Below are 12,069 nucleotides of genomic sequence, written 5' to 3'. Positions count from 1 at the left end.
GAGAACCATTGGCATAGCCATAGACAAACCAATCCCCCCCCCCCCCCCCCTGTTATCTTCTAGTGCAGGCTGGAAAATAAAAACACTTTCTCTTTTCTAATTAATAGAAACAAGGTCCATGGGCTGCTGCTGGAGTAGCGGCATAATGGCAACTGACACGAAGGCCCATAAATAAGATACATTGCTAGGACATATTGGCTGAATTAGGTTGAGATAATGTGATTTGATTGTATTTGTTTTTCTCAACTGACTCCGAAGCTTAATTGATGCCACTGAAAGTGAAATGGCACAGAACAAGCTGCTGATTGTTCCTTTATTGCCCCAATAAGTTATTAAATCTGACGGTTACATGTCAGCTCCTTTATTTTAATATTAACAGAAAGTGAATTGGCTCTCTGGGCAGTCAAAAGAAGACTAAACAATAAAATAAGATTTGTTTTTATTGTTAATGGGGTAGATCTAAAAATTAAATATAGCTGACTGATATTGTGTAAAACCACATTTCTCAATCTTTTTTCAGCATGCAAAATCTCAAGTTTAAAATGTAATAAAAAAATAAAAGTAAATGTCACTTAACAATGAGCATGGGAAATTGAACAAAATAACCTTGATAAAATGTAACTTCACATTCGAGGTCCACCCATCACATCAGAGCTTCCATATACATGAGAGCCCCTCATCACATCAGAGTCTCCCCATTATACCAGAGGCTCCCCAATCACACAAACCCCCCAATCACAGAGCCCCCCTCCTCACACAGTAGCCCATCAAAGAGCCCCCAAATGCAGTCCCCTCTTCCCATTGGAGCCCTACCTTTTGGCTCCAGCAACATGCAAGAGGGTGGGAGTTGGAGGAGGTATGGATTCAATTCAATTTTAGTCTCATCTTACCATAACACATTTTTTGCATGTGGTCTCATTTTTGTGGTGCATTTTTAAAGTGGTCAGATGAGACTAAAAATGAGCTTTTTGGCTTCAATACCAAACTATATGTCTGGCGGAAATCCAATACAGCTCACCATCCAAATAAAGCCTTGTACACACGGTCGGAGAATCCGTCGGAATGTGTCCTATCGGACCGTGTTGTCGGATAATCCGACTGTGTGTGGTATGCATCGGACTGATTCCGTCGGAATATCCGTCGGACCCAGTTTTCCAACTTGCTGGAAATATTTCCCAACCAACTGGTTCGATCGGACATACTCCTATCATGTGTAGCGAATTTTGAACGGACCAAGTGCCACGCATGCTCAGATCAAATTCCTACATCAAAGCTATTGGCTACTAGCCTGAATGTAGTCCCATCGTAACGAAATTACGTCATCACGTTCTGAAAGATTGGATTTTTTGACAACTTAGTCCGACCGTGTGTATGCAACAGTTTCTGACAAAATCCGACGGACAAAATCCGACGGCTTTGGTTGTCAAAATCTCTGACCGTGTGTACAGGGGCTAACACCTTCCTACAGTAAAGCATGAAGACAATCCTGTTATGGGGGGGGGGGTGGTAATATCCTGGTATGGGGGTGCTTCTCTGCAGCAGGGACTGAAGCACTTGGCAGAAGAAAAATGGATGGGGCAAAATACCATCAAATTCTTGAAGAAAATCTGCTGCCCTTTGCCTGAAAGTTGTCAATGGGAAGAAGGTTTAACTTCCAACATGACAATGACCCAAAGCACACAGCAACAGTGAACCACACAGTGGTTGGAGGAAAAGGCGGGGAATGTCCTTGCATGGCCTAGTCAGAGCCCAGACTTAAACCCCATTGGAAATCTGTGGAATGATTTGAAGACTGCAGTCCACAAACGGTCACCATCAAATGTAACTTGAACAGTTCTGCAAAGAAGAGCGGGCAAATATTGCAAAGTCTAGATGTGCAATGTTAGTAGAGACAAATCCCAACAGACTAAAGGCTGGAATTAAAGGAAGGGGTGGTTCAACAAAATACTGACAGAAGGAGGGTGATCCTTTTTCCAACTCAGTGATTCTGCAGCACTAAATACAGCAAAATGTGATTATTTAAAAGGGGGTGATTGTTTTCTATACCCACTGTACATTTCCATGGTGCTGGTGAGCCAGCCCCCATCACGGTAGCAACAAATGGCACGGTGCTTCCTAGCCCCTACGTTTTATTGGTTGTTGTATTAACATAGAAATATTTGTATAGAGTGCTACCAAATAATGTGAAATTCAAATCGTAAATATGTAAAAATAATTACTATAGTAGTGCACATTCATACATAAAAATCAATAATAGTCATAAAGTAAAAAAAATTCATTGTAGATCCCATAAACCAGGGATATGCAATTAGCGGACGTCCAACTGTTGCAGAACTACAAATCCCATGAGGCATAGCAAGACTCTGACAGCCACAAGCATGACACCCAGAGGCAGAGGCATGATGGGACTTGTAGTTTTGCAACAGCTGGAGTTCCACTAATTGCATATCCCTCCCATAAACCTTCAAGTGGTTGTGCAATCTCAAATATCCTAAAGAAGTTTTCTTCACAAAGAATGCTCTTCACCTAATCACCACAGTACCCAACCACAGTACCCAACCTCAAGGATGTCCTTTCACCTGCTCAAATGGACCTCACCAGTGGCAGCTGGTGATTATTTTTTTAGGGGGGCGGCAACCCCCCCCTTCCCCCCGAGTTGGGTCGGTCAGTTGGTTGATGCCCTTACTTCAACCACAGGCAGTGTCCCCGGCTCTCCTCTGTGGACATCATGAGCAGGCATCTCCTTCCCCTGCTCGGTGGCTTCTGTCTCCTCCCTACTCCTCGGCGGCCAATCAGAACGCTTCTTCTTTCGGTCAATCAAACATTTCTTACACCCGTGCTTCCTGATTCGCTGAGAGGCGATTCAGTGTTAGAATAGTGAATATTCATTCGCTATTCTAACACCTGGGTGGGCTCCGAGTGCAATGCTCTGCGTCTGGGGCCCACCCTATTTTGATGTCTATTAGAGCCTCTGGCTCTAAATCCGGTAGGTACTTAAAAATAAATAAAAACCCAGCCTCTGTGAATAATGCGCTGAAAGGGGTCAGACGCATTAATAGGGGGTGGTGGCGGCGATGGAAAGGGAAGGCGGCGACCATTCGTCCTTAATGGACGGGCCGCCCCGGGACCTCCATATACTGGGTGGTCAAATTTTGTTTTTTTTTGTGTATATAGGGGCACACCGCTCCAACTGTTCATTAGCCTCGATCCTCAGCATCATAGGACTTAAAACAATATTTTTTATTTCTGCTATAAAACATACCCAATAAAAAAAATGTAAAAAATCAAATGTATTCATCAATTTAGGCCAATATGTATTCTGCTACATATTTTTGGTAAAAAAAATTCCAATAAGCGCATGTCAATTTGGTTTGCACAAAAGTTTTAACGTCTACAAACTATGGAATAGAATTATGGAATTTTTTTATTTTTATTCATTTTTTTTTTTTTTTACTAGATATGCCGGTGATCAGCAATTTTTAGCGGGACTGTGACATTGTGACGGACAAATCGGACACTAAGTGACACTTTTTTTGGGGACCAGTGACGCTAATACAGTGCTAACAAAATGCACTAATGACACGGGCAGGAAAGGGGTTAACATCAGGGGACGATCAAAGGGTTAAGTGTCCTCCTAGGAAGTGCTTTCTAACTGTGTAATGGATGGCTTAACTGGAAGAAAACAGAGATCCGTGTTTCTGCATAGCAGAAACGCAAGATCTCCATCTTTCTCTCTGACAGCATGGCCGTCTGCCTTGTTTACATAGGCAGACCACTGTTCTACCTCACCTCTCAATGATCGGCAGCTCCTAAACGCAGCGGGAGCGAGTTCGCCAGCACTTCAGACTCTGTGCACGAAATCACGCACAGGTATGTGATTTTGCGCAGGAGGGCCGCCCTGCCACAATATATCTGCATGGTGGCAGTCCTTAAGTGGCTAAAAGGGAATTCACATATCATCAGTAAAAAAAAAAAACAGCAGCTGTCCTATCAAGTATATCCCGTCCAGGGCTCTGCCCGGCATCGCCCAGCTGTCAGAGCTGGGCTCAGCCCTTCCTTCTCTGAGCTGGCCGCTCAGCTGTCACATAATTGCCAGCTCCTCTCTCTCTCTCCACAGTGACTCACCTGTTGATGATATCCTGCTCGTCAGTCCTACTTAAACTGTCCAGTCCAGATGATCTCTGCCTTCACCTTGGTCACATCTCTAGAGAGTTGCTCTCCTGTGTTCCTGTTAAAGACTTGCTTGGCTGACATTTCTTCCGGCTCCAGATCCTGCATGCTGTTCTATTACGCTCCTCTCTGGCTCCCTGGCGTTTTGGCTTGTCTGACTATCCGTTCCGGTTCATGAACTCTGGCTATGTCTTGACTACGTTTACTCTGTTTACCTTTTTTTTTTTTTTTTAATTATTAAAGAAGTGTAATTTAACTGTACGTCCGTCTCAGTCTGCTTCATGGTTTCTGACACCAGCGTGATGATGTAATGACATAACCGCCCAACTGACGCGTTGCGCGCAATCAGATTTATCGATATATTTAAAGATTTATGATTTGCGTTTCCCATCATCTGTTAGCGCTGTGCTATACAGCACAGGTGGGCGTCGGCATTGAAGTGCTGGCTGCTTCCTTTTTTTACACAGGATACATGATGTATTTATGTGTGTGTGTGTATGTGTGTGTATGTATGTATGTATATATAATATATATATTATAGTGTGTTTGTGTTTTTTTTTTTTTTTTTTTTTTTTTTTTTTTTATAGACTTAGTTTATGATATTGGATTTTTTTCACTGTGTTGGGTTGGAACACTGAGTAGGAAAAGAGTTCTTATATATTGTGGCAAGTGTGGGAGGTTTTTCTTATATAACTGGTTGATCACTGGTGTTAGGTGTGACCTCAACAAGTCACCTATTTGTCAGGTTATGTTACCGTTTCCCAATTGTTAGTTAGAGTTCTTATCCGAGCAAAGAGACACGGAGATATTCAGTATTTCTGCTCAGAAGTCCGTCGTTAACTCTAACTGTCTCTGACTGACTGTGTCTCTGAGGCTTGTTTATTACATCTTTTATAGACAGAAAAGGGCAAACATCAGCAAATGTAAAAAAAACAACATTTTCAAAGTAAAGACAATTCTCCGGGTGTTATCAGCTGATAAGACAATCTTCTGGGCGTAGACTGCTTTTTAGGGCTGATGTGGCCTCTTCTTGATGAGTGCGTGACTAAAGATGACTAGTCCTTATTTTAAAGAGAAGGATAGAAAAATATATGTATTTAGTAAAACATAAGGTCAACCATTTTGTATACCTTAATCCTTACATTTCCCCCTTTGACATCACCCCTCCCTCTTGCCCTGGGTCCACCTGAACAAGTTCTAGTCGGCCTATATCCAGAGTACTCTCCCTGACCGCGAGTTGTCAGAGGGGTATACACCCATCCCCCTGGACAGTACCAACATCTAAAATTCAGGAAGAGTGGCTTTTCTGACAGATGGGTGATGTCAAGAAACTAAATCTACCTATCTTCACAAAAGTTCCATCTTTTCCGCATCATTTACCTTGGCTTTCTTGCAAAAGCATATGAGCAGTTTAAAGCATGCATAAAAGAAAAATACGAATAAGAGCACCACTATAATTGTCATTGCTGCCTTCTTAACCCAAGAGAATAACCCTGAGAAACTAAAAGTTCCACCAAACGGATCCCAGTCGCGACCAATATTTCGGGCCTTCTCTTGTAAATTCTTTACTTCCGTACGGTGTTGTGCAATGATGTCATAATAATCAGGTACCTCAATACTGGTGTTATGTATCCAAGTACAGCACTCATAGTCCTCAGTAGTTTCACAGAGTCCTGTCAGTGCTGCACTCATACTTTCAATTGCTAATTCATGTAATTCTAATTGTTAATGCTACTGTTAGCAAGATCAGTATAGTTTATAGGAACTGCCATCAGTGGTATACTTGCTGTGCTGGGGTGTAATTTGCTACAAATCCAACATTTCTCATATCCTGACTTCTGGGCATAAGCATATTTAAACTTCAGTAATAACATTTTTTTAGAAAATCCTTCATCCTTGTGTATTTTATTCTGTGAGGTAACCAAACTATTAGCCAGAATTACTGAAACAATAAAAAGATACATGTTGTCATTTGCCAACTGGCTCCTTTTTACAATGAGAAGCGTGGATCCAGGTAGGTTTCCCTTCCAATTTCACTGAGGTTGCTGTAATCAATAGCACCTGGAAAGGACCTTCAAACCTTGGTTCCAGTGTCTTTCTGGTATGTTTCTTTACATACACATAGTCTCCTGGTTGTAGATCGTGTGTACCTGTGACAGAATTAGGGTCTGGAAGAGAAGAATACACACTCTTGTGGATTTTAGTCAGACGTTGTTGCAACTGTATTACATACGTAGTTAAACTATCACATTGTAATTGCATACTTTGAGGAAAATATAAACCTAATCTAGGTGCACTTCCAAACAGTATTTCATATGGGGATAACCCAGTTTTTCCTGTTGGGGTGTACCTAATAGAGAACAAAGCTAAAGCTAGGCACTCAGGCCATGGTTTGTTCAACTCCTGCATAGCTTTTTGTATTTTCAGCTTGATTGTACCATTTACTCTTTCTACTGATCCTGAACTCTGTGGATGGTAAGGAGTATGAAAACTTTGTTGAACCCCTAACATTGCCATCACATTTTGCATTATTTCTCCCGTGAAATGTGTCCCCCTATCTGATTCTATTGTTTCTGGGAGACCAAACCTAGGTATCAGCTCAGTAATCAGTTTCTTGGCGGTGGCTTTTGCCGTAGTTGATTTCACAGGATAACTTTCTGGCCAGCCTGAAAATAGGCAGATGCACACGAGAACAAATTCAAAGGGGCCGCTCTTAGGCATTTGTATGTAGTCAATCTGCAGTCTCTGAAAGGGATATTGGGCCCGGACCTGATGTTTACGTGGGGTTTTCACTCTCTGTCCTGGGTTATTAATCAGACAGATTTGGCATGCAGCACAGTAGTTCCTTGCAGTACTACTGAATCCAGGGGCTAGCCATCCTTGGCTTACAATCCTATACATAGAATTGGAGCTGACATGAGTGGGTAAGTGAACAGCCGCTGCCATTGCGGGGTATAGAGAAGCAGGTAGGCATATTCTGCCTCCTTCCCTCCATATATTGTCAAGGCCTGGTGCAGCTCCCTCTTTAACCCAACGGTCCTTCTCAATAGCCCCTGCTTGTTCCTGTAGTTCCATTAGCTGCTGCCATGTGGTTTCGGGCATACTCACCTGTACCGTAGCTAAGGTCTCAGGGCTTACTTCCCCTAGAGCTGCCTTCTTTGCAGTTAAATCTGCAAATGCGTTTCCTTTTGCCTCAGTTGTTTTTGCGCTCGTGTGTGCCGCTATCTTCATGATGGCTACTCTTATAACCTTTTGAAGATTGTTCAGGACTCTTTTGATTCCTTCACCATGTTTAACAGGTGTGCCTGCTGCTGTAAGGTAACCTCTAGCTTTCCATATGTGGCCATAATCATGTGCCACACCGTAGGCGTATGCGGAATCAGTGTAAATGTTCCCTTCTTGTCCCTCCAAGTGTTCTAGGGCTTTCTCTAGAGAGGTTAGTTCCGCTTCTTGTGCCGACATGTGTGCTGGTAGTGACTTTGCCTCAATTACCTGTGTGTCCGTTACCACAGCATAACCTGTGTGATATTTACCTTTGTCATCGGCAAATCTACTACCATCTATGTACAGTGTGTGTTCTGCATTTGTAATGGGTATGTCTGTGACATGTGGGAACCCCGTGGTTTCTTGTTCCATAAGTTGGAAACAATCGTGTTCATCAGATGTTATGTCATGAAATGAAAGTGTGTCAGAATCCTGAGTATCTTGTGCTGTGTCTACACCATTATCATCATTACTCCCCCCTGTCAAATCTGTCTGTAATGGTAAAAGCTGTGCTAAGTTAAAAGAAGTGCATCGCTGAAAGGTAACATTGGGGGGTAGGAGCAAAGTGCATTGTAGACGCAGCTGCCTTGCCATTGATATGTGTTTTGGTTGGACCTGTGATAAGATGGCGTGTATGTCATGTGTGGTATGTACCACTACAGGATTGTCTAAGACAATTTCTGAGGATTTGTCAATGATAATTGACACTGCTGCAACTGCTCGTACACAGGACGGTGATCCTCTAGAGACAGGATCGAGAGCCGCCGAGAAGTATGCTACCGGCCTCTGTTTGATGTGTTGTTGTGTCAACACCCCTGTTGCGTGTCCCGTGATTTCAGCAATGTACAAATGAAATGTTTTGGTATAATCAGGGATCCCGATCGCAGGTGCCGAAATTAGTAACCTTTTTAAGGTGCTAAAAGATTCATGACCTGCTTCTGTGAGTACATAGGGTACTATTTTCAAGCAATCATATAATGGCTGCATCAGAGAACTGGCATGTGGTATCCATTGTCTACAATATGATACCATTCCCAGAAACATACGAAGTTGCTTAAAGTTGCGTGGGATATTCATTTGTCTTATGGCCTGGACTCGGTCTTCAGTGAGATGTCGAGTACCCTGGGATATACAGTGGCCCAAAAAGACAACCTTTTTCTGGCATACCTGTAACTTAGTTCTATTCACCTTGCACCCTTTTTCAGCCAGGAATTGTAACAATGATAGAGTGGCTTTTAAACAAGTATCGTTATCCGGACAACATAACAATAGGTCATCTACATATTGCAACAATACACAAGTGTCAGGTGGTTGCCATTCCCCCTATTTTTACTTTTTAAGGTTTAGTCAGTGGGGCATCGGACAAAAGACCGTCATAACCACTTATGGGTATGGTGTCACAGGACGTCATGTGTGGAGGGACTACTGAATCAGACAACAGACTGCGTGACGCTCCTGTGTCAACCAAACAAGGAATATGTTTACCTTCCACCTTCATCAACATGTGGAGCATTTTGTTCTCTGATTCAGCTAGGACTGGGGCAAGTCATGCGGTCGGATCGTCCCTATCATTGGTACGCCTCTGTCTGTAGTCCCTCGTGTCTCTGTCCGTGTTTCCTTCCTGTTCGTCTTTTATCCTTTTCCTACAGTCTCTTTTTATATGTCCCACCTTGTTGCAGTAATAACAGGTAAGAGGTTTACGGGAGGAATTCCCTCCTTCATTGACCCGGGCAACAGTGTTAACTCCCGGTGTCCTTCTGGGTTTAGTTTCTGCTAAATCAGCCTCTATGCCTTGTGCTTTCTGCAACAATGTTCCTCTGTCCCGTATGGCTCTCCATTCGGGAGTACATGCCTTCAGTTTGTCACCTATTTGGGGTACTAGTCCTTCCATAAACTGTGGATTGAAAGCCCTAATGGTGACGGGTAAGGCTAAATCTAGACCTTCGTCAGCCATCATGCTTTCCATGTTGAGGTAAAATTCTGTAACAGTCTGACCTGGGGCCTGTTTTATGGGCGCTGTCGAACCCCTTTCCTGCTGTTTCCCTTGGCAAAATTCTCGTAACTGAGCAATAAACAGGGGTCTAGAGTCTATATGACGGGGGTGTATTCCTGGTGGATCTGTGGTAGGATCCCCTTGTGGTCTATGTGGAGCAATTTCATTCATAAATTGATTAAACATCGTTAGTGTCATTTTATGTCTACACAAATCTTCCCCATCTTGCCAAGTCGCTTCATGTGTGTCTAGTAATTGTGTCACGAATCTACAGAATGCGGCAGGTTTTGCTACGGGATCAGGAGCATTCTGTATTAATGCCATAAGAGTGTCAGCCGACCAAGGTGTCCATGTCCTCAGAACGACTTGTCGGGTCACTGTAGGTGGCTGTCCTGCTTGACCCGCATTTGGATTATTTACTTGTATTACCCTAGTCCGACTATGGACTGGAGCTAGGGGCTCTGGTCTTTGAGCGCCGCAATGTACACATTCCTGTGCCCAGTCTGTATTCTGGGTACCGCATACTCGGCATACCCATCCTCTTCCTCTTAAGGAAGGATAAAGTTTTGGTCTTTCATTACCTGGTGTGGTAGTGTTATAGGGAGGTGGAGTATCTCCCGTATTTACCCTATCGCCGGGAGCAGAAGGAAGACTTTTGTGTCGGACCTTCATATCCCATCCACCCTTTTCCTGACAATACTCCCATCCCTCCTCTTTAGCCCTGTTGGAAACCTTAATTAAACATTGTATTTGTGATACCCATCTGTTTTGCAATATCTCTCCCTGTCTGTCTCTCTTTATTTCTTCCCAACCTTCTACACTTAAGCCATTTTCTCCATCCATCCCCAATTTCTTGAGAATCCTATTTGTGCCCTGTGCCTTATCCTTCCCATACAACATTGTAATTATGTCTTTAACAGCATAACATTTCTGAGATTCCTCCTGGGGTTTACCATGTGTCTGGCCCATTTTGACAGTCCTGCCTAGGTGGCGTTTGGATCACTTACTAAGTGTCTCGTTGCCTTCTCCTCCTAGGGTGCCAAAATACTAAAAAACCTCTCCTAGATGAGATTTCTGAAATCGAATTACCTTATATGCTAGCCAACTGACAAATATTATGACCAGACTGACGGCTACAACATATACAAGCATTCCCTTTTGGTGGCCAAACACATATGACTAGATCTCCGGGACTTTGTGGAGACCTTTATTCCCTTCCCATTACCATGGAATCTCTCAGCATTCGTTTCTTATTCCTGCTTTATCGAGGCAGTCAGGACTTATACTTTCAACCCGTTTTTAGGCTCATGAATCAAAAAGCGTATATCAAACTTAAGTGTCGGACCCCCAAAGTACTCTTACGAGTTAAGGGCGCATTCCGTTACCCATTGGGATGATATATGTTTCAATTCACACCATACAAACAGGGCTTATCTCATTCACAACAGACAGATGACAAGTAGACAGACAAGAAACAACGGTAACATAAGCCAAAATATTAAGTTCAAGACCCACTTACTACAGAGGTTGGTTTTTACCTGAAGAACAATTCAGACAGATCAGGTGGGCACAAATCTAAGAAGCACAGAGTTTATAAGAAAATAAAGCTTTTCTTACCTGCGCAGGATTTGTCTGTGGTTCTTTGATGTGCCCGACCATTTCGTTCCGTCCTTATGTTCGTTCGCCTCTTGTAGTTTCTTCAGCGAGTCCGTGTTCGCGGCGCCAGAAATGTTAGGTGTGACCTCAACAAGTCACCTATTTGTCAGGTTATGTTACCGTTTCCCAATTGTTAGTTAGAGTTCTTATCCGAGCAAAGAGACACGGAGATATTCAGTATTTCTGCTCAGAAGTCCGTCGTTAACTCTAACTGTCTCTGACTGACTGTGTCTCTGAGGCTTGTTTATTACATCTTTTATAGACAGAAAAGGGCAAACATCAGCAAATGTAAAAAAAACAACATTTTCAAAGTAAAGACAATTCTCCGGGTGTTATCAGCTGATAAGACAATCTTCTGGGCGTAGACTGCTTTTTAGGGCTGATGTGGCCTCTTCTTGATGAGTGCGTGACTAAAGATGACTAGTCCTTATTTTAAAGAGAAGGATAGAAAAATATATGTATTTAGTAAAACATAAGGTCAACCATTTTGTATACCTTAATCCTTACACTGGCGGCTAGCCTGCCCAAACCATGGCAACTCATGATGTTGATCCAGAGCAAACTGGGTCCTGTGGTTGTGGCTCCCCAGGGGAACCCAGGTAACACCAACCCATAATACCACAGTACCTTGGTTAAGAAACCCTGTTCTACAAGAGCCATGCATTAAAACAAGATGGCTCTACTCTGACTCTTGTGCATAAATCACACAATTCCAATGTCCCTTCCTAAAGATTGGAACCTCTGACCTCCTTTCTTCCTCTTCACTCTTGCAGCTGACGCGGACTTGAAGTCTGAGATTTTTGTTTTCTCTCGTGATTCTCGGTTAGTTATGACAGCTGTATGTAGATTGAATTAATTTTGTGCCTAATTAAAGCATCATAATTAAAATGCCTGCTGTAGCAACAAACTATTTGTGGTGCCTTAGATTAACCAATTTGTTCTAACACTGTCCTCAAAGCTAATTACCATAATCTGATTTATGCCAC

The sequence above is a fragment of the Lithobates pipiens genome, unplaced genomic scaffold (assembly GCF_037356315.1).
Source record: "Lithobates pipiens isolate NorthernLeopardFrog02 unplaced genomic scaffold, aLitPip1_a1.2 Scaffold_10, whole genome shotgun sequence".
NCBI lineage: Eukaryota > Metazoa > Chordata > Amphibia > Anura > Ranidae > Lithobates > Lithobates pipiens.
The sequence above is the reverse complement of the archived record's forward strand: the minus strand, read 5'-3'. Positions refer to the sequence as shown.